Consider the following 20989-nt stretch of genomic DNA (forward strand, 5'->3'; position numbering starts at 1 on the left):
ATCAATTTCAAACGTCCAACCACCAGGCTGCAGATGGCTCAAATGATACGTAAAACTCTTTCAGAACCGGCTACTTGGTTTTTGTGCTTACCTGGAGGGCAGGAAATGCGCGGAACAGCCGCCGGCATGCCGGTAGTCGCCACACGTTTGCACAAAACGCGAGGGCTCGTCCGGGATTTGAACCCGGGACCTCCTGCAACCGAAGCAGGCATCATACCCCTAGACCAACGAGCCTTCTCGATGCACATGACTATCGCCTCCTTTCTTGGTATCACCGTGCAGAGCTGCTGCTCACCCAGCGTTCTCCCTGGCTGTTGCGGTTTGATTGTTTTTATCGTTGTCTTTTACTATAGCAACTTCTAGAATCGGACGGAGCTCGTAGCCGATGCCCTTGCTTACGCAGGAAAAATCTGTTGGAGCTACGGTTTTCCAGGTAGTACAACGGCAAAACCGTCGTTTCCGTGGTGTAGCGGTTATCACGTCTGCTTTACACGCAGAAGGTCCCCGCTTCGATCCCGGGCGGAAGCACGACTTTTTTTTAAACCCGTTTTCGGATTCCATTTCCGAGATAACGTCACGTCTGCGTGTGCGGGATAATAAATGTCGTGTGCTACACCGATATCGCCTCATTTTACTGTCAAATGCTCTTGCTCCCATAGTGCACCGGTATTCAGTAACTCAGAACGCTCGTAGCTCCATTCTGGCCTGCAAAATTTAGTATCCATTTCTTCAAGACTACTTCAAGTTCGCTTCATACTGGCTTTCCTGATCTCTTTGCACTCGCCTTGTCACAACTCTGTTGAAGTGTGAACGTAACTAATAGTGAGAAACTCTTAACTACGCTCAGTCTTGTATCCCACTCTTTGGTTGACGTTGTCGCTAATCAGATGAAGGTAGACTGCTCCACGATTGAGATTCGTCTCCACTCACGGTGCACACGTTCTGCAAAGACAACCTTTGTTTTCCGTTGCATGCAAGATTACTGTCGGCTCTTCTACAGAAATCGACCTATGTAATTTACTGGTATCAGATTCTTGCCATATCAAACGGTCCCTTCATGACCGTAGGGCCACACACAGCGTGCTGCGGCACGCATCTGTTCTTCATTGCAGAGCTACAAACGTGGGTGAGCTCCACCTACTCTTCAGCACGGTCAAAACGGTAGGGCTCGTCCGGGATTTGAACACGGGACCTCCTGCACCCAAAGCAGGAATCATACCCCTAGACCAACGAGCCACTTGCCGGTGGCAGAGAAGGTAATCCCAAGCAGTCCAGCTCCGAGGAACACAAACTTTCATGTAAATCAGAAAGAAAAGCGCTTTCTGAAGGCAGCGCCCACCACTGATGGAAAGAATATTAAAGGCAATGAATGTAGAGTGAATAATTTCATCGCGCTCTGCAGATGAACAGACGGTGGTGTTTCACTTTCGTCATGTGCTTTCTTAGCATCAAGGGAAGGCAAATGCACTAAACAAAAGAACACCGGGAATCCGAAACACCAACTCATAACGAAAAGATAGCCGAATATACTGCAAGCAAAACTTCCAAACACGACTCCTGAAGGCGTCGGTGCCTTAAGAATTATTCCGTACAGCAATGATCATCTACGAAGAGCCAACTGTATGTGTCGCTCCACCACGCAACTTTTTTTGATATCGTTTTACCTAAATTTCCATTACCTGTTCGTTACAAGAATACCGTGTGGCTTTCAACTGGTCTGCTTCGTCCAGCAGCGATAGTAGTAACTAAACCGACCACAGTATCATTAAAAGTAGGTCAGACACAAAAGTCGGAGTTGCTCTGTAGCTCATGTTATTCTGCTTTCAAATGCAATTGTATGGCTGGGAGTAGGGGCGTACTCCTGTAATGCAGGCGTCCGGGAGGCCGTTTCTGTGGGAGACATCTGGGAACAACTACAGACACGGCCGTTTCATTAGCTCAGGAACGACCGCGATGCTCTTATCGAGCTCTGCAGATTGACCGGACTGCAGTGCGGAATTTTCTGCTAGTGGTGGCTCGGGGTTAAGAGAAGTCGGGAGGTGTGAGCAAAACTACATCGGGAAACCGAAACAGACGACTCATAACGAAAAGATTGCGGAATGTACTGCAAAAGCAAACGTTGGAGAAGACGAACTCTGAAGCCGTCGGTGCTTTAACAATCATTCCGTGCAGCAACGATAATCTGGGAAGAGCGAAGGGTGGGTTCCGCTCGACCACACAACAAATTTTATATAATGTTCTACTTGTTCTAAATTTGCGTTTCCAGATCATCAGTGAAATACTGTGTGATTTACACCTGGCTTGCTTCTTCCAAAAGCGATATTAAGAAATACATCGACTGCAACGTCATTAGGGGTCGCGGGTCCGGACGCCGGCGCGCCAGCGGCGGCCTGTCGGGGCTGCTGGTGCCTCCATGTAGAGCTACTGCTACCGCTGGGCCCGGGCTCCTTGCCGCTAACGAAGTGATTGCTTTTGGTGACATCATATGCAATAGCGACTGCGCGAATTGACGGTAGCTCGTACGGAAAGCAAGAGTAGCTGATGCTACCGAGGACTCGGCCGCGAGCTTGTCCGACGACTTCTTGGGCTCTTATTCGTGGTGGCATTCAGACAGGCAAGGGTGCTGTCGATTGTTGCGTACGAATGCGAAATACCTGCATTGTGCGTTTCCGCAAAGTGATTTTTACGCCAAAGTTGTGATCGTCCTGCAAGTTGTGTCACATGTGGATCTCAGAGCTTAGCAGTTTCCGTGGTGTAGCGGTTATCACGTCTGCCTAACAGGCAGAAGGTCTCCGTTTCGATTCCGGGCGTAATCACTTTTTCGTCGCACTCAACAAGACACTTGCTACAATCTCTACTGTGAACATTTAAATCAATTTCAAACGTCCAACCACCAGGCTGCAGATGGCTCAAATGATACGTGAAACTCTTTCAGAACCGGCTACTTGGTTTTTGTGCTTACCTGGAGGGCAGGAAATGCGCGGAACAGCCGCCGGCATGCCGGTAGTCGCCACACGTTTGCACAAAACGCAAGGGCTCGTCCGGGATTTGAACCTGGGACCTCCTGCACCCGAAGCAGGAATCATACCCCTAGACCAACGAGCCTTCTCGATGCACATGACTATCGCCTCCGTTCTTGGTAGCACCGTGCAGAGCTGCTGCTCACCCAGCGTTCTCCCTGGCTGTTGCGGTTTGATTGTTTTTATCGTTGTCTTTTACTATAGCAACTTCTAGAATCGGACGGAGCTCGTAGCCGATGCCCTTGCTTACGCAGGAAAAATCTGTTGGAGCTACGGTTTTCCAGGTAGTACAACGGCAAAACCGTCGTTTCCGTGGTGTAGCGGTTATCACGTCTGCTTTACACGCAGAAGGTCCCCGCTTCGATCCCGGTCGGAAGCACGACTTTTTTTTAAACCCGTTTTCGGATTCCATTTCCGAGATAACGTCACGTCTGCGTGTGCGGGATAATAAATGTCGTGTGCTACACCGATATCGCCTCATTTTACTGTCAAATGCTCTTGCTCCCATAGTGCACCGGTATTCAGTAACTCAGAACGCTCGTAGCTCCATTCTGGCCTGCAAAATTTAGTATCCATTTCTTCAAGACTACTTCAAGTTCGCTTCATACTGGCTTTCCTGATCTCTTTGCACTCGCCTTGTCACAACTCTGTTGAAGTGTGAACGTAACTAATAGTGAGAAACTCTTAACTACGCTCAGTCTTGTATCCCACTCTTTGGTTGACGTTGTCGCTAATCAGATGAAGGTAGACTGCTCCACGATTGAGATTCGTCTCCACTCACGGTGCACACGTTCTGCAAAGACAACCTTTGTTTTCCGTTGCATGCAAGATTACTGTCGGCTCTTCTACAGAAATCGACCTATGTAATTTACTGGTATCAGATTCTTGCCATATCAAACGGTCCCTTCATGACCGTAGGGCCACACACAGCGTGCTGCGGCACGCATCTGTTCTTCATTGCAGAGCTACAAACGTGGGTGAGCTCCACCTACTCTTCAGCACGGTCAAAACGGTAGGGCTCGTCCGGGATTTGAACACGGGACCTCCTGCACCCAAAGCAGGAATCATACCCCTAGACCAACGAGCCACTTGCCGGTGGCAGAGAAGGTAATCCCAAGCAGTCCAGCTCCGAGGAACACAAACTTTCATGTAAATCAGAAAGAAAAGCGCTTTCTGAAGGCAGCGCCCACCACTGATGGAAAGAATATTAAAGGCAATGAATGTAGAGTGAATAATTTCATCGCGCTCTGCAGATGAACAGACGGTGGTGTTTCACTTTCGTCATGTGCTTTCTTAGCATCAAGGGAAGGCAAATGCACTAAACAAAAGAACACCGGGAATCCGAAACACCAACTCATAACGAAAAGATAGCCGAATATACTGCAAGCAAAACTTCCAAACACGACTCCTGAAGGCGTCGGTGCCTTAAGAATTATTCCGTACAGCAATGATCATCTACGAAGAGCCAACTGTATGTGTCGCTCCACCACGCAACTTTTTTTGATATCGTTTTACCTAAATTTCCATTACCTGTTCGTTACAAGAATACCGTGTGGCTTTCAACTGGTCTGCTTCGTCCAGCAGCGATAGTAGTAACTAAACCGACCACAGTATCATTAAAAGTAGGTCAGACACAAAAGTCGGAGTTGCTCTGTAGCTCATGTTATTCTGCTTTCAAATGCAATTGTATGGCTGGGAGTAGGGGCGTACTCCTGTAATGCAGGCGTCCGGGAGGCCGTTTCTGTGGGAGACATCTGGGAACAACTACAGACACGGCCGTTTCATTAGCTCAGGAACGACCGCGATGCTCTTATCGAGCTCTGCAGATTGACCGGACTGCAGTGCGGAATTTTCTGCTAGTGGTGGCTCGGGGTTAAGAGAAGTCGGGAGGTGTGAGCAAAACTACATCGGGAAACCGAAACAGACGACTCATAACGAAAAGATTGCGGAATGTACTGCAAAAGCAAACGTTGGAGAAGACGAACTCTGAAGCCGTCGGTGCTTTAACAATCATTCCGTGCAGCAACGATAATCTGGGAAGAGCGAAGGGTGGGTTCCGCTCGACCACACAACAAATTTTATATAATGTTCTACTTGTTCTAAATTTGCGTTTCCAGATCATCAGTGAAATACTGTGTGATTTACACCTGGCTTGCTTCTTCCAAAAGCGATATTAAGAAATACATCGACTGCAACGTCATTAGGGGTCGCGGGTCCGGACGCCGGCGCGCCAGCGGCGGCCTGTCGGGGCTGCTGGTGCCTCCATGTAGAGCTACTGCTACCGCTGGGCCCGGGCTCCTTGCCGCTAACGAAGTGATTGCTTTTGGTGACATCATATGCAATAGCGACTGCGCGAATTGACGGTAGCTCGTACGGAAAGCAAGAGTAGCTGATGCTACCGAGGACTCGGCCGCGAGCTTGTCCGACGACTTCTTGGGCTCTTATTCGTGGTGGCATTCAGACAGGCAAGGGTGCTGTCGATTGTTGCGTACGAATGCGAAATACCTGCATTGTGCGTTTCCGCAAAGTGATTTTTACGCCAAAGTTGTGATCGTCCTGCAAGTTGTGTCACATGTGGATCTCAGAGCTTAGCAGTTTCCGTGGTGTAGCGGTTATCACGTCTGCCTAACAGGCAGAAGGTCTCCGTTTCGATTCCGGGCGTAATCACTTTTTCGTCGCACTCAACAAGACACTTGCTACAATCTCTACTGTGAACATTTAAATCAATTTCAAACGTCCAACCACCAGGCTGCAGATGGCTCAAATGATACGTGAAACTCTTTCAGAACCGGCTACTTGGTTTTTGTGCTTACCTGGAGGGCAGGAAATGCGCGGAACAGCCGCCGGCATGCCGGTAGTCGCCACACGTTTGCACAAAACGCAAGGGCTCGTCCGGGATTTGAACCTGGGACCTCCTGCACCCGAAGCAGGAATCATACCCCTAGACCAACGAGCCTTCTCGATGCACATGACTATCGCCTCCGTTCTTGGTATCACCGTGCAGAGCTGCTGCTCACCCAGCGTTCTCCCTGGCTGTTGCGGTTTGATTGTTTTTATCGTTGTCTTTTACTATAGCAACTTCTAGAATCGGACGGAGCTCGTAGCCGATGCCCTTGCTTACGCAGGAAAAATCTGTTGGAGCTACGGTTTTCCAGGTAGTACAACGGCAAAACCGTCGTTTCCGTGGTGTAGCGGTTATCACGTCTGCTTTACACGCAGAAGGTCCCCGGTTCGATCCCGGGCGGAAGCACGACTTTTTTTAAACCCGTTTTCGGATTCCATTTCCGAGATAACGTCACGTCTGCGTGTGCGGGATAATAAATGTCGTGTGCTACACCGATATCGCCTCATTTTACTGTCAAATGCTCTTGCTCCCATAGTGCACCGGTATTCAGTAACTCAGAACGCTCGTAGCTCCATTCTGGCCTGCAAAATTTACTATCCATTTCTTCAAGACTACTTCAAGTTCGCTTCATACTGGCTTTCCTGATCTCTTTGCACTCGCCTTGTCACAACTCTGTTGAAGTGTGAACGTAACTAATAGTGAGAAACTCTTAACTACGCTCAGTCTTGTATCCCACTCTTTGGTTGACGTTGTCGCTAATCAGATGAAGGTAGACTGCTCCACGATTGAGCTTCGTCTCCACTCACGGTGCACACGTTCTGCAAAGACAACCTTTGTTTTCCGTTGCATGCAAGATTACTGTCGGCTCTTCTACAGAAATCGACCTATGTAATTTACTGGTATCAGATTCTTGCCATATCAAACGGTCCCTTCATGACCGTAGGGCCACACACAGCGTGCTGCGGCACGCATCTGTTCTTCATTGCAGAGCTACAAACGTGGGTGAGCTCCACCTACTCTTCAGCACGGTCAAAACGGTAGGGCTCGTCCGGGATTTGAACCCGGGACCTCCTGCACCCAAAGCAGGAATCATACCCCTAGACCAACGAGCCACTTGCCGGTGGCAGTGAAGGTAATCCCAAGCAGTCCAGCTCCGAGGAACACAAACTTTCATGTAAATCAGAAAGAAAAGCGCTTTCTGAAGGCAGCGCCCACCACTGATGGAAAGAATATTAAAGGCAATGAATGTAGAGTGAATAATTTCATCGCGCTCTGCAGATGAACAGACGGTGGTGTTTCACTTTCGTCATGTGCTTTCTTAGCATCAAGGGAAGGCAAATGCACTAAACAAAAGAACACCGGGAATCCGAAACACCAACTCATAACGAAAAGATAGCCGAATATACTGCAAGCAAAACTTCCAAACACGACTCCTGAAGGCGTCGGTGCCTTAAGAATTATTCCGTGCAGCAATGATCATCTACGAAGAGCCAACTGTATGTGTCGCTCCACCACGCAACTTTTTTTGATATCGTTTTACCTAAATTTCCATTACCTGTTCGTTACAAGAATACCGTGTGGCTTTCAACTGGTCTGCTTCGTCCAGCAGCGATAGTAGTAACTAAACCGACCACAGTATCATTAAAAGTAGGTCAGACACAAAAGTCGGAGTTGCTCTGTAGCTCATGTTATTCTGCTTTCAAATGCAATTGTATGGCTGGGAGTAGGGGCGTACTCCTGTAATGCAGGCGTCCGGGAGGCCGTTTCTGTGGGAGACATCTGGGAACAACTACAGACACGGCCGTTTCATTAGCTCAGGAACGACCGCGATGCTCTTATCGAGCTCTGCAGATTGACCGGACTGCAGTGCGGAATTTTCTGCTAGTGGTGGCTCGGGGTTAAGAGAAGTCGGGAGGTGTGAGCAAAACTACATCGGGAAACCGAAACAGACGACTCATAACGAAAAGATTGCGGAATGTACTGCAAAAGCAAACGTTGGAGAAGACGAACTCTGAAGCCGTCGGTGCTTTAACAATCATTCCGTGCAGCAACGATAATCTGGGAAGAGCGAAGGGTGGGTTCCGCTCGACCACACAACAAATTTTATATAATGTTCTACTTGTTCTAAATTTGCGTTTCCAGATCATCAGTAAAATACTGTGTGATTTACACCTGGCTTGCTTCTTCCAAAAGCGATATTAAGAAATACATCGACTGCAACGTCATTAGGGGTCGCGGGTCCGGGCGCCGGCGCGCCAGCGGCGGCCTGTCGGGGCTGCTGGTGCCTCCATGTAGAGCTACCGCTGGGCCCGGGCTCCTTGCCGCTAACGAAGTGATTGCTTTTGGTGACATCATATGCAATAGCGACTGCGCGAATTGACGGTGGCTCGTACGGAAAGCAAGAGTAGCTGATGCTACCGAGGACTCGGCCGCGAGCTTGTCCGACGACTTCTTGGGCTCTTATTCGTGGTGGCATTCAGACAGGCAAGGGTGCTGTCGATTGTTGCGTACGAATGCGAAATACCTGCATTGTGCGTTTCCGCAAAGTGATTTTTACGCCAAAGTTGTGATCGTCCTGCAAGTTGTGTCACATGTGGATCTCAGAGCTTAGCAGTTTCCGTGGTGTAGCGGTTATCACGTCTGCCTAACAGGCAGAAGGTCTCCGTTTCGATTCCGGGCGTAATCACTTTTTCGTCGCACTCAACAAGACACTTGCTACAATCTCTACTGTGAACATTTAAATCAATTTCAAACGTCCAACCACCAGGCTGCAGATGGCTCAAATGATACGTGAAACTCTTTCAGAACCGGCTACTTGGTTTTTGTGCTTACCTGGAGGGCAGGAAATGCGCGGAACAGCCGCCGGCATGCCGGTAGTCGCCACACGTTTGCACAAAACGCGAGGGCTCGTCCGGGATTTGAACCCGGGACCTCCTGCAACCGAAGCAGGAATCATACCCCTAGACCAACGAGCCTTCTCGATGCACATGACTATCGCCTCCGTTCTTGGTATCACCGTGCAGAGCTGCTGCTGACCCAGCGTTCTCCCTGGCTGTTGCGGTTTGATTGTTTTTATCGTTGTCTTTTACTATAGCAACTTCTAGAATCGGACGGAGCTCGTAGCCGATGCCCTTGCTTACGCAGGAAAAATCTGTTGGAGCTACGGTTTTCCAGGTAGTACAACGGCAAAACCGTCGTTTCCGTGGTGTAGCGGTTATCACGTCTGCTTTACACGCAGAAGGTCCCCGCTTCGATCCCGGGCGGAAGCACGACTTTTTTTAAACCCGTTTTCGGATTCCATTTCCGAGATAACGTCACGTCTGCGTGTGCGGGATAATAAATGTCGTGTGCTACACCGATATCGCCTCATTTTACTGTCAAATGCTCTTGCTCCCATAGTGCACCGGTATTCAGTAACTCAGAACGCTCGTAGCTCCATTCTGGCCTGCAAAATTTACTATCCATTTCTTCAAGACTACTTCAAGTTCGCTTCATACTGGCTTTCCTGATCTCTTTGCACTCGCCTTGTCACAACTCTGTTGAAGTGTGAACGTAACTAATAGTGAGAAACTCTTAACTACGCTCAGTCTTGTATCCCACTCTTTGGTTGACGTTGTCGCTAATCAGATGAAGGTAGACTGCTCCACGATTGAGCTTCGTCTCCACTCACGGTGCACACGTTCTGCAAAGACAACCTTTGTTTTCCGTTGCATGCAAGATTACTGTCGGCTCTTCTACAGAAATCGACCTATGTAATTTACTGGTATCAGATTCTTGCCATATCAAACGGTCCCTTCATGACCGTAGGGCCACACACAGCGTGCTGCGGCACGCATCTGTTCTTCATTGCAGAGCTACAAACGTGGGTGAACTGCACCTACTCTTCAGCACGGTCAAAACGGTAGGGCTCGTCCGGGATTTGAACCCGGGACCTCCTGCACCCAAAGCAGGAATCATACCCCTTTTTTTTTTTTTACTTTTTTTTTTGCATGACAACAAGCAGAGATAGTGGCGTCAAAATTAACACACATACTTTATGTGACTCAAAAGCCGAAAGAGTTACTTTCCGACGTTGTTTTAGATGTGCAAGTGCCAGTCAAAACTCGCGGTGTCGGCACTCTGCCGACCATTTCGCTAGTTAACACCGGTCTTGCTGTGTGTGTTTCAAGCTCATGAGCATCTCCAAGCAAAATATGGTCAACAGCAACATTCAGACGGTTTCGTACTGCTCAATTGCTACATTAAAACGGTATGTTTCTTTTTCAGAACTGGAAAACACGAGCGTGACAGCATTCGAACCTGTAATCTTCAGATCCGAAGTCCGACGCCTTATCCATTTTTTTTTTTTTTTTTTTTTATTCGAACCTGTAATCTTCAGATGCAAAGTCCGACGCCTTATCCATTTTTTTTTTTTAGTCCGACGTCTTATCCATTTTTTTTTTGTTTTTATTTTTTTTTTCGGGAACCAGAGCTTAAATCTGGCGCCTTAGACCGCTTTTTTTTTTTTTTTTTTTTATTTTTTCCCTTCCATGGAAACAAATGAGACTTCCTTCTCAGTCATAAAATGAATGTATAAGAAAACAATTTATCTTTAACCCTGCGATACTGGCTTTCGGCTTCGGCTTCTTCTGTGCAATAAACAAAATAGCCTTCTTTGCCAGCAGAGGATAAGTGATTGTAATAAGAAACTGTAAAATTGTACTTCTCCCCAATTGTTTTTGTTTAAGCGTCGTTTCGCTTAAATAAACGATTTTTGTTTATCTCGTTGGCTTGTCAACCAATGCCCAGTCGCTCGAATACAATTTTAAGCATATTGCCGTAGTTTTTCTTGTGGTCTTTATATTTCAGGGCGTTATAAAAAGCACACTTCAAGTACATGTAAAAATCAGTGGAATTGTCATTTCCCAGGTGATTAATTACGTAATTCACATAGTGTCCCATTAACCAATGGACCGAGTTGTTTTTTGCTGCTGGAAAATAGCAAGTCTGAGGCCTGAGGAATGTAACAGGGGGAAAATTTTCCACCGAAGATCTCGTAAGAAAAGCCAGTTGTTCCCTAATCCAATTACAGAGTTGTAGATTGCCACCGCACGTGAATCTGTGCACTAACGTGTCGATCAATTTACATTTGAGACATAGGTTCGTGTCGCTAACGCCGATTGCATGTAACCTTTCATTGGTGCTTACGGTCTCATTCACTGTTTTATACCACGCTGACTTGACGTCCGATGGTAGACCACGCATATTAATATTTTTCCATATGGCGTCCCAATCAGTGTGTGGGTATTTACTTTCCAATTTGTTTCTCCCCTCCATTTTCTTTCGATGGGACAGAATATCGCGGGCCGTGATCCGTCGTGAGTTGATGATGACACCGCCGAGATAGCTGAATTCCACAAAATATACACGAACGTACTGGAGCCGGTTATTTATTTTTTGCACATTCACCGGCGCCTGTAAACTGGCAGGCCTGACAACTTCAAATAATTTAGTTGTAATGCTATCAGCGTGGTCGCTAAGGATAGTGGCGGTCCTTTTTATAAAAAGCGCAGACGCCTTATTTCTGATGTCAACTAACCCCAAACCTCCATTCCTGGGATCTAAGGTCGCAGTTTTTGCGTCGACTCTGAATATATCCCCTCTCCAAAGATAGCTGGCAATGGTAGACATTATCTTTTTTCCAATCATTTTCGGTAGTGGGAAGATCTGTGCTATAAAGTAACTCCTGGAGAGAATGCAGTGGTTAATGAAAATCACCCTCTGAACTTGGTTCATGTTACGGTGGAGGTTTTCTCTTGTTGTTCCAAGAAGTTGTCCCGACGTATTTCTCCAATTGATAGCTGCCATTTTTAACGGACAAGGTGTCAGTGTTATTCCTAGTGCTTTGCATTGGGTGACCATTGTGGCCCAGGCTAAGGTGGTATGTTGAAAACCCCGCAGGTTTAGGAGTTTGCTTTTGTTTGCGTTGACACCTGCTCCGGAGACTCTACAGTACTTTTTAATTAGCGTTTCCAATTTCAAAATGTCGTCGGGATTTCGCAGGACGACTCCGACATCATCGGCATAGGCGTTTATGACTGTTCGGTGACCAGATAATGTGATGCCAGTTAGAGTGGCATGAACACTGCGGAGGAAAGGTTCTAATGAAAGCACGAATAGGAACATGGAGAGGGGGCTTCCTTGAGGAACGCCGCGCCTGATCTGAATCTGCTTTGTCCTCTGGCAGTTAACTGATATACAAGCGCTGATGCCTGTTGCAACATTTCTGATCACACTTACGACTCGCTCATTAAAACCTATTTTGTTCAGTGTGGCACTAAGGAATCTATGATCCACACGATCAAATGCTTTCTGGAAGTCAATAAACATGATAGCACATTTTATGGTGGTCACAGCAGTGATTGCAATTATATCTCTATATTCAGCTATGCTTTTGAAAATGCTCTTGGTAGGCACACAGGACTGGTATGGACTTACTATCTTTTTGGCCAACTGTGAGAGTCTGTTGTTTAAAATTCTGCCGATGATTTTATAATCGGAGTTTAACAGGGAGATAGGACGAAAGTTGTTGAGCTTTCTTTTTGCAGCATTTTTTGGGATTAGTACTATTGTGCTCTCTTTAAAAACAGCAGGTAAATGCTTTCCCTGAAGCACCTCGTTCGTCATTCGGGTAAACATGTCACCAATCAGTGGCCAGTATCGTTTATAAAATTCAACAGGCAAACCATCCGGTCCCGGCGATTTCCTCAGAGGAGATTTGCAGATGATTCTGTGGATATCTTCGTTAGTACACTCAACGAGAAGGTCTTCGTTTTCCTCGTCCGAGACCTGTGGAGCTATGGAACTAAGGAACTCATCGAAGGACTCTTCACATACCGGGTTGGCAGTGTATAGGTCTTCGTAATATTTGTGCACTGCATTGACGATGTCTCTCTGAGTCGTGAGTGTCTCGCCAGTTTCAGACTGAAGTCCATCAATGAAGGTGCGTCTCCTGTTTCTTTCGTGCTTCAGTAGATGGTACAAGGAAGCATGTTCATCCTCCACGACTGTCTTAGCCTTGGATTTTAATTTCAGACCCTCCATCTGCTGTCTTTTAAGACTGAGCAATTTGGCCTTAGTTTGCTTGATATCTGCCAGACGGACGTTGGAAGTGTTTGCCTGCTCATATAAATTTCGCAGCATGGTATAATAAAATTCTATGGAATTTTTCAAGTCTTTCGATCGTTGTACACTATACTGGATGAGAACTTTTCTCAGTTTAGGCTTTGCCCTGTTGCACCACCAGTCTAGTACTGAGACGTGTCTATCTGCAGAGCGGAGGCACAATGCCCACGCTTCTGTCAAACTTTCTTCTAATCCGTCGTCCTGCATCAGTGACGTATTAAGGTGCCATGAACTTCTAAAACGGCGAGTGGGTTGCGCAGTAAGGTTGATGGAAGCTAGCACGGAGCTATGATCAGAAAAGTAAACTGGAATCGTCTCTGCTTTAATGAAGGAGCTAACTAGACTTTGCGATATGTAGAGTCTGTCGATCCTGCTACGTGAGTGAGGACCTAGGAATGTAAATGCCACAAATGTGGGATACATTATTTCCCAAGCATCTTTAAGCTGTAAAACAGTGACGAAACGCTTCAGTTCATTGCAGTTATTAAAATTCGGAACCTGGTCTTTCTTATTTATCACACAATTAAAATCACCGCCTATTATAAGATCTTTTGGGTTTTTCCGTAATAAATAAATGATTTCTTCTTTATAGAACTGTGCTCTTTCCATTCTATTGGATGTGCCAGAAGGGGCATACAGATTGATAAGGGTAGAACCAAAGACTTTTATACCTATCGCTCTGCCGGAGTCCAACCTCTCGATATCCGAGACAGGAATCCCCTCCCTGACTAAAATTGCTGTACCGACGTTGGTGTCAAGTGAGACATTTAAAATCGCCAAATATCCAGGCACTGTAAGATTAGTCAGCACTACTTCCTGTAGGAAAGCAATGTCCGTCCCTGACTCATATAAATAATCCTTGAGCGCTGTAACTTTAGTCACGGATGTAAGCCTGTTAATATTGATAGTCGTAATTGTATATGCCTGGGACATTTAGTTTGCATAAAAAGTAAATAAGTGATTAAAAAGATAACAAAATATTAATAAAAAAAAAGAAAAGAGATGTGCAGCTTCTAGAAGGGAGAAACGACTCCGCTTAAACAAACATCTAAAAGAAGAGTCAGTATTTGAAGCTCGGTAAACACTTCATCTGGTTCCTCTGAAATATGACTAAGACAGTAGTACAATTAGAAACGAAACTGGTTCAACAAAATCCTTTTTTTTTTTTTTTCATCTTACAGCCTCATTTTGGTGCAGGATTCCGAACATCTCGGGTTTTAGTTTTACCGAGGGGCTTTGCATCACTAATGTCACTTGAAGGTACCTCCTTAGGTCTTTCCGTGATGATTTCATACAAGACGTTCTTGGCCGTCGCTTCCTCTTGTGCTGGTTGTTGTTTGCTTTGGTTACGGAAAGCTTTGAGAGTAGGTTGCGGTTTGAGTCGGCGTCTTCGGACATCTTGGTTCAACGCGCCGTCATTCGGATTGTCTATCTTTACCACCGTTGTGACCGAAGCTGCCCCAACAGCGTCCTTTTTACGAGTGCCATTTCCTTGTTCTTCCGTCACTAGCTCCAGAGCACTGACTGAGTCGGCGGTTTGTGGGTCTGTAAGTTCTTGAGTTGGGTTCCGCTCCGTCACCTCTTGTGCTTCGGAGTGCGCCTCTTCCGTCTCCGCGACAATCGTTACTGCGTCCCCTCCGTGGACCGTTTGTACCTGTTCAGCCGCCGACAGCGGCCGGGTTGCCTCAGCGGCTGTCGTCACGTCAATACATGTACTGTTTGTTTCCTCGAGCACATCCGCATTACACTGCTTCTGCTTGCGGGTGGAAGGCGAATTACGGGCGGACTCGCCGTCCGAACCGTCATCGGTCGTTTCCAACGGTCGCTTCTTATTCTGGAGATCGCAATCGGGAACAGAAGGGTGTGATGTAATGACGCTCAGGGGAGGGAACTCCGTAGTAGTTATGGCGGGCACTGCAGAAGTACATGCACCACTGTCGTTAACCGAAAGAAGGGAAGTGCTATTTGGTAAGACATCGCTGAGGGTCAGTTTTTGACGCTGTGTTAGATTGTTCCGAAGAACAAAAACACGGCGCGGACAATCTTGTCGGAAATGACCTGTCTCATTGCAAATATTGCACGTGCGCTCCTGACCAGAATACACAACATGTGCTTTATGGCCTGCAACGGATATATGGGACGGAATGTTGGCTTTCACCTCCATTTCAACGGATCTAATGCCATTAAAACACTGTATCTTGTATAGCTTCGACCATCTTTCGTTATAGATAGATTTAACTTCGCCATATTTAGATAGAGCGTCCTTGATCAACTGATTATCAATTTCAATTGGAACATTCAAAATCCTGACATTGGTGTACATGATATCAGCTTTTCGTACAGAGACATTACTTTTTGAACCGTCTCGATGAACAAATTCGACGGAATTACCCCATTTTGCAAGCAACTTATCGACTGTCACTGAGTTCAGAAATTTAACAAAAACACAGTATTTTTCAGCATCTAATTGCGTGGTATGAACAGAGTCAGAATTTATACCGATTACCTCAGTCAGCCAATCGTGGATTTCCAGCGCAGTGGGTTGGACCGGCCGTGTTTCTTTCTCGAACGAGAAGACTAAAGTATTCTTCCTGACGGTGTCAGACATGGTCGTCGGTTCCGACGAAATTCCGGCAACAACCGAAATTGCGGCGAAGCACGAAACGTGGAACGGACGAAAGCACTATAAAAACACTTATCAGAGACACCACTCAAAAAATAACAGCGAAAATGTACAGCTAACTTCACGTAAACACCAAACACCGGCGATAGCGCTAACGTACGCGGAGTAAACAACAAGCACGTCCGACCGCGGCGACGGCTAAAGCCAGAATGTAGACCAACGAGCCACTTGCCGGTGGCAGTGAAGGTAATCCCAAGCAGTCCAGCTCCGAGGAACACAAACTTTCATGTAAATCAGAAAGAAAAGCGCTTTCTGAAGGCAGCGCCCACCACTGATGGAAAGAATATTAAAGGCAATGAATGTAGAGTGAATAATTTCATCGCGCTCTGCAGATGAACAGACGGTTGTGTTTCACTTTCGTCATGTGCTTTCTTAGCATCAAGGGAAGGCAAATGCACTAAACAAAAGAACACCGGGAATCCGAAACACCAACTCATAACGAAAAGATAGCCGAATATACTGCAAGCAAAACTTCCAAACACGACTCCTGAAGGCGTCGGTGCCTTAAGAATTATTCCGTGCAGCAATGATCATCTACGAAGAGCCAACTGTATGTGTCGCTCCACCACGCAACTTTTTTTGATATCGTTTTACCTAAATTTCCATTACCTGTTCGTTACAAGAATACCGTGTGGCTTTCAACTGGTCTGCTTCGTCCAGCAGCGATAGTAGTAACTAAACCGACCACAGTATCATTAAAAGTAGGTCAGACACAAAAGTCGGAGTTGCTCTGTAGCTCATGTTATTCTGCTTTCAAATGCAATTGTATGGCTGGGAGTAGGGGCGTACTCCTGTAATGCAGGCGTCCGGGAGGCCGTTTCTGTGGGAGACATCTGGGAACAACTACAGACACGGCCGTTTCATTAGCTCAGGAACGACCGCGATGCTCTTATCGAGCTCTGCAGATTGACCGGACTGCAGTGCGGAATTTTCTGCTAGTGGTGGCTCGGGGTTAAGAGAAGTCGGGAGGTGTGAGCAAAACTACATCGGGAAACCGAAACAGACGACTCATAACGAAAAGATTGCGGAATGTACTGCAAAAGCAAACGTTGGAGAAGACGAACTCTGAAGCCGTCGGTGCTTTAACAATCATTCCGTGCAGCAACGATAATCTGGGAAGAGCGAAGGGTGGGTTCCGCTCGACCACACAACAAATTTTATATAATGTTCTACTTGTTCTAAATTTGCGTTTCCAGATCATCAGTAAAATACTGTGTGATTTACACCTGGCTTGCTTCTTCCAAAAGCGATATTAAGAAATACATCGACTGCAACGTCATTAGGGGTCACGGGTCCGGGCGCCGGCGCGCCAGCGGCGGCCTGTCGGGGCTGCTGGTGCCTCCATGTAGAGCTACCGCTGGGCCCGGGCTCCTTGCCGCTAACGAAGTGATTGCTTTTGGTGACATCATATGCAATAGCGACTGCGCGAATTGACGGTGGCTCGTACGGAAAGCAAGAGTAGCTGATGCTACCGAGGACTCGGCCGCGAGCTTGTCCGACGACTTCTTGGGCTCTTATTCGTGGTGGCATTCAGACAGGCAAGGGTGCTGTCGATTGTTGCGTACGAATGCGAAATACCTGCATTGTGCGTTTCCGCAAAGTGATTTTTACGCCAAAGTTGTGATCGTCCTGCAAGTTGTGTCACATGTGGATCTCAGAGCTTAGCAGTTTCCGTGGTGTAGCGGTTATCACGTCTGCCTAACAGGCAGAAGGTCTCCGTTTCGATTCCGGGCGTAATCACTTTTTCGTCGCACTCAACAAGACACTTGCTACAATCTCTACTGTGAACATTTAAATCAATTTCAAACGTCCAACCACCAGGCTGCAGATGGCTCAAATGATACGTGAAACTCTTTCAGAACCGGCTACTTGGTTTTTGTGCTTACCTGGAGGGCAGGAAATGCGCGGAACAGCCGCCGGCATGCCGGTAGTCGCCACACGTTTGCACAAAACGCGAGGGCTCGTCCGGGATTTGAACCCGGGACCTCCTGCAACCGAAGCAGGAATCATACCCCTAGACCAACTTTTTTTTTTTTATTTTTTTTGTTTTTTTGCCACACCTCACCTCTCACAGCCGTTTATAGTGCCTGTCCTTTACATAAGGGCGATTTCCAAGCGTCAGCTTTCGCGTCAGCCGAGCAAAGTCTTTTTTTTTTTTTGTTTATTAGAGCAGTGCTCTACCACTGAGCTAAATTTTTTTTTAACCACTTTTGTTTCTCATTTTTTTAAAGCCAGGTATCCTAGCCACTTTTCCTTTTGTCTGGCGCCTTGGACCGCTTTTTATTGTTTTTTATAAGGATGCATATCAGGAGGCGCATGACGGGGACAGAGAGGGCAGGGGTCAAAGAACTCGAGGCCTGGCCACGATGCCCCCACCATCACTCCCACCGAATTGCTCCTTCAGTGCATTTTAATTGTTATAGAAAAGCGGGTATAGTGTATATTTTTCGCCTGCTCTCTTTATTGTGGTAAGGAGCACTGATTGTACGACATCTGGGGGTGAGATCCAATTGCAAAGCCGTCATTCGAGTTTTCAGTCAACAGACATTCGAGTAAGAAACATGTGATTATACTGCAATATACAGCGAGCATTTATGAGACACTTATTGGGGGGCAGACGTAACATGAATGGATAAAAGAAGAGGCATTTCCTTCATCTTGAACGTAGATTCATACTTCACTTCTTCATTACCCCTAAAATAGTACATTTAGTGTTAGACTGTGCGCTTTAACCAACACCTATTCGTTCGAATAAAATGATCAACATGTTTCCATACATTTTCCTGTGGTCTGCATATTGCTGAATGTTGCTGTACTCCATTTGCATAAAAAGCTTGAATTCCGTTTCGTCGTCACCACCTATTTTATTGATAATGTAATGGACAAACTGTCCCATTAACCAGTGTATTGCATTATTTTTGGTTTTCGGGTAATATTTAGTTTCAGGTCTGAAAAGCACCATAGGAGTAATGGAATTGGGTGACGTTCGTTGCAGTAGTGCAAGACTTTTCCTGAGCCAATGCCAATTGTTGAGATTGCCAGCACACGTAAATCTATGAATCACAGTGTCAACTAGGTTACATTTCTGACATAAGGGAGTTTCAGCTTTCCCAATTTTATAAAGCCGCTCGTTGGTGCTGACAATATTATTGACGGCTTTGTACCATGCCGTTACCACATCTGAATTGAGCCCGTTAAAACTAATATTCTCCCAAATTGCATCCCAGTTGTGACTCATATATTTCGTGGCAATTTTATTTTGTCCTTCATATTGTTGTCTTTGTCTCATGATATCTCTGGCTGTAATGTGCAGTGAAGTTCTGAGTTTCTCGTTAACATAGCTCAATTCTGTGTATAAGATCCTAACGTATCGCAGTCGGGGGTTAATTTTTTGTACGTCTGCCGGTGGTTGAAGGCTTTCTGGTTGGACACATTTAAACAATTGTGTAGTAATACTGCCGGGGTTGGCGTGAAATATGTTTAAAGACCTTTTTATGAAAAGCGCAGAAGCTTTATTGCGTATGTCCACCAGTCCGAGGCCTCCATTTCTAGGATGTAAAGTCGCAGTTCTTAGGTTAACCCTGAAGATTTCCCCCTTCCATAAGAAATTTGCAACCCTCGACATTATTTTCTGAGCTATCAACTTCGGCAAGGGAAAAACTTGTGCCATATAGAATGCCTTTGAGAGAATGCATAAGTTAATGAACCTGACCCTCCGAACCTGGTTCATAAGTCGTTGTGAGTTCTCAATAAGTCCCCCTTGAATCTTTGTTAAAACCTCTTTCCAATTGAGGGCTGTCATCCTCATTGGACATGCCGTCAGGATTGTCCCCAGGGTTTTATGTGTGGTAACTGACTTCGCCCAATCGATTTGTATCCGTTCAAGACCCCGCATTCCCAGGATTGTACTTTTATTTTCGTTTGTTGTCGCACCCGATGCGTGGCAGTAGTTTTGAAGAATGGCCCCTAGTCGAATTACATCATCTTGCCCTCTTATGACGACACCAACATCGTCAGCATAGGCTCTCACTACAGTTTTCCTGCCAGTTATAGTTATGCCCTTTAACCTTTCATGAACACTTCTTAAAAAGGGCTCTAACGACACAACAAACAAAAACATAGATAATGGACTTCCCTGTGGGATGCCACGGTTTATTTGAATTTGCCGCGTCAGCTGACAGTTGACAGCTAATTTAGCGTTCAGACCAGTAGCAACGTTTTTTATAACATTAACTGTTTTGTGGACGAGTCCCATTTTTGTCAGTACCTCAAATAGGAAGCGGTGATTCACCGAGTCGAAAGCCTTAGTAAAATCTATAAAAAGTAAAGCACATTTGATATTAGAAACCGATGCTAAGGCGATGATGTCTCTATATTCAGAAATCGTATTAAAAATACTTCTATTTGCTGCACATGACTGATGTTGACTAATTAATTTGTCGGTCAGAGGGGAAAGTCTCTTTTTTAAAATCCTGCATACTATTTTGTAGTCAGAGTTTAAAAGTGAAATAGGGCGGTAATTGTTTAAACTTTTCGTCCCTTTGTTTTTCGGTAGAAGTACAATTTTGCTGTCTTTAAAATCTGCAGGTATCGTCTGCTCGTTAAAAATCTCATTGACAATGCATGTAAACGTGTCACCAATTAAAAACCAGAACTTTCTGTAAAATTCTACAGGGAGTCCGTCGGGTCCAGCAGATTTATTCATCGGGGACTTGGTTATTGTCTCACGAACCTCTTCGTTACTGACTTCAGAAATGATTTCGTCGTTTTCAGAACTTGTCAACTGTGGGGATAAAACACTGAGAAACTCTTGCAGAGACCCCTCGTGAGGTGGGCTGGAGGAATATAATGCATAGTAGTACTGGTATACTGCATTTAGAATCTCCTTCTGAGACGTCAGTGTTGTCCCATTGGGGGTTTTAAGTTCACTAATAACAGTGCGTCGCCTATTCTTTGCATGCCGAAGCAGATGATATAAGGATGTTGTTTCATCATCTACCACCGACTTCGCCTTTGACTTCAGTTTTAAACCTTCCATCTGTTGTCGTTTAATGGCGAGTAATTTCGCTTTGGTGTGTCTGATGTCTTGTAATCTAATGGTTGACACGTTTGCCTGTTCATAGAGGTCTCGCAACAAACTGTAATAAAATTCCATACTGTTTTTTAACTCCCACGCTCTTTCTCTGCTGTATCTGATACACACTTTTCTCAGTCTCGGCTTTGCAACCTTAAGCCACCAGTCTAATACTATGGGGTGCCTGTCGATCGATCGCAGAC

General features: G+C 46.0%; 11 non-coding genes across 11 annotated transcripts; 4 read left to right on the forward strand and 7 right to left on the reverse strand.

Annotated features, from left to right (window-relative positions):
* Positions 1-162: 162 nt before the first annotated feature.
* Positions 163-234, reverse strand: Trnap-cgg (transfer RNA proline (anticodon CGG)). The gene has a single exon. It is a non-coding gene; the product is annotated as a tRNA-Pro (tRNA).
* Positions 235-455: 221 nt separating this feature from the next.
* On the forward strand, positions 456-528 carry Trnav-uac (transfer RNA valine (anticodon UAC)). The gene has a single exon. It is a non-coding gene; the product is annotated as a tRNA-Val (tRNA).
* Positions 529-1164: 636 nt separating this feature from the next.
* Trnap-ugg (transfer RNA proline (anticodon UGG)) lies at positions 1165-1236 on the reverse strand. Its single transcript has one exon. It is a non-coding gene; the product is annotated as a tRNA-Pro (tRNA).
* A 1797-nt stretch (positions 1237-3033) lies between these two features.
* Trnap-cgg (transfer RNA proline (anticodon CGG)) lies at positions 3034-3105 on the reverse strand. The gene has a single exon. It is a non-coding gene; the product is annotated as a tRNA-Pro (tRNA).
* A 221-nt stretch (positions 3106-3326) lies between these two features.
* Positions 3327-3399, forward strand: Trnav-uac (transfer RNA valine (anticodon UAC)). Its single transcript has one exon. It is a non-coding gene; the product is annotated as a tRNA-Val (tRNA).
* A 636-nt stretch (positions 3400-4035) lies between these two features.
* Trnap-ugg (transfer RNA proline (anticodon UGG)) lies at positions 4036-4107 on the reverse strand. Its single transcript has one exon. It is a non-coding gene; the product is annotated as a tRNA-Pro (tRNA).
* Positions 4108-5904: 1797 nt separating this feature from the next.
* Trnap-cgg (transfer RNA proline (anticodon CGG)) lies at positions 5905-5976 on the reverse strand. The gene has a single exon. It is a non-coding gene; the product is annotated as a tRNA-Pro (tRNA).
* A 221-nt stretch (positions 5977-6197) lies between these two features.
* On the forward strand, positions 6198-6270 carry Trnav-uac (transfer RNA valine (anticodon UAC)). The gene has a single exon. It is a non-coding gene; the product is annotated as a tRNA-Val (tRNA).
* Positions 6271-6905: 635 nt separating this feature from the next.
* Positions 6906-6977, reverse strand: Trnap-ugg (transfer RNA proline (anticodon UGG)). The gene has a single exon. It is a non-coding gene; the product is annotated as a tRNA-Pro (tRNA).
* A 1791-nt stretch (positions 6978-8768) lies between these two features.
* On the reverse strand, positions 8769-8840 carry Trnap-cgg (transfer RNA proline (anticodon CGG)). The gene has a single exon. It is a non-coding gene; the product is annotated as a tRNA-Pro (tRNA).
* A 221-nt stretch (positions 8841-9061) lies between these two features.
* On the forward strand, positions 9062-9134 carry Trnav-uac (transfer RNA valine (anticodon UAC)). The gene has a single exon. It is a non-coding gene; the product is annotated as a tRNA-Val (tRNA).
* Positions 9135-20989: the final 11855 nt, after the last annotated feature.

The sequence above is a fragment of the Schistocerca gregaria genome, chromosome 2, assembly GCF_023897955.1.
Source record: "Schistocerca gregaria isolate iqSchGreg1 chromosome 2, iqSchGreg1.2, whole genome shotgun sequence".
NCBI classification, from domain to species: Eukaryota; Metazoa; Arthropoda; class Insecta; order Orthoptera; family Acrididae; genus Schistocerca; species Schistocerca gregaria.